Consider the following 991-nt stretch of genomic DNA (forward strand, 5'->3'; position numbering starts at 1 on the left):
CTAGCTTAGATGCCTCCTGAGTCCTCAACTACTTTTGGTCACCGCCCTTCCCACCAGAGGGCCCAGGACACAGGTCCACCCAACAGTCCCAGAATCCCTTGGGCCCTGGCTCTCCCCTCCAGGGAGCCTGCTCTAGACTTTAGACCAGCCTCATCCACCAGGGGGCAGACACCAGTCTCAAGAAAACCACAGTCCCACAGCCTGCCCATCAGCAGGCCACACCTTGCCCTGGGACCAGCTGGTCCCTGGCCCTGCCCACTAACAGGCCAACACAAGCTTTGGGTCACCCCAGACCCTGTACTGAGCCGTGTCAGGGGCCACACACCCCTCCCCCCCACCCCTCCAATCAGCAATCTGATGCCAGCTCTGGGACTCCTGGGTCCTGCAGCCAGACTCCAGGACCCAGCTCTGCCTGCCAATAGGCCAGCACTAACCCCGGGACCTGGCTTCACCCACCAAGGGTGGGTGGTCCAGAGTTTTCTGGACCCTGACTCTGCCCACCATTGAGCCAGCATAAGCCCTGGAGCCCCTGGGGTTCAGCAGTCAGCTGCTTTGTGACCCAGCCCCACCTTCCAATGGCTGGAAGCCTCTGTAAAAAGGCAGCGTCTGGCAACAACCAGACTAGGGGCCAACCAAGCCTACCAGATGACCAACATAGTCAGCCTGCCACAACAGAAGGCCCATGCAGCCCTCATAGGGTGAACTTAGAGTATATAGCTTGGGTGATGAGAGGGGAGTGTGCTGCTGGGACACATAGGATGCCTTCTTCAAGAGGCACTTCTCCAAGATCAGGAAACATAACTAACTAGATACATAAAAATAAAAACAGCAACCTAGGCAAAACGAGGTGACAGAGGAATGTGTTCCAGACAAAGGAACAAGATAAAACCCCAGAAGAAGAACTAAGTGAGTAGAGATGGGCAGTCTACCTGAGAAAGAGTTCAGGGTAGCGATCGTAAAGATGACCAAAGAACTCGGGAGAAGAATGGAT

This window comes from Delphinapterus leucas, chromosome 12 (assembly GCF_059928025.1).
Source record: "Delphinapterus leucas isolate spDelLeu-1000000601 "Yukka" chromosome 12, BTC_Dleu_Yukka2, whole genome shotgun sequence".
Taxonomy (NCBI): domain Eukaryota; kingdom Metazoa; phylum Chordata; class Mammalia; order Artiodactyla; family Monodontidae; genus Delphinapterus; species Delphinapterus leucas.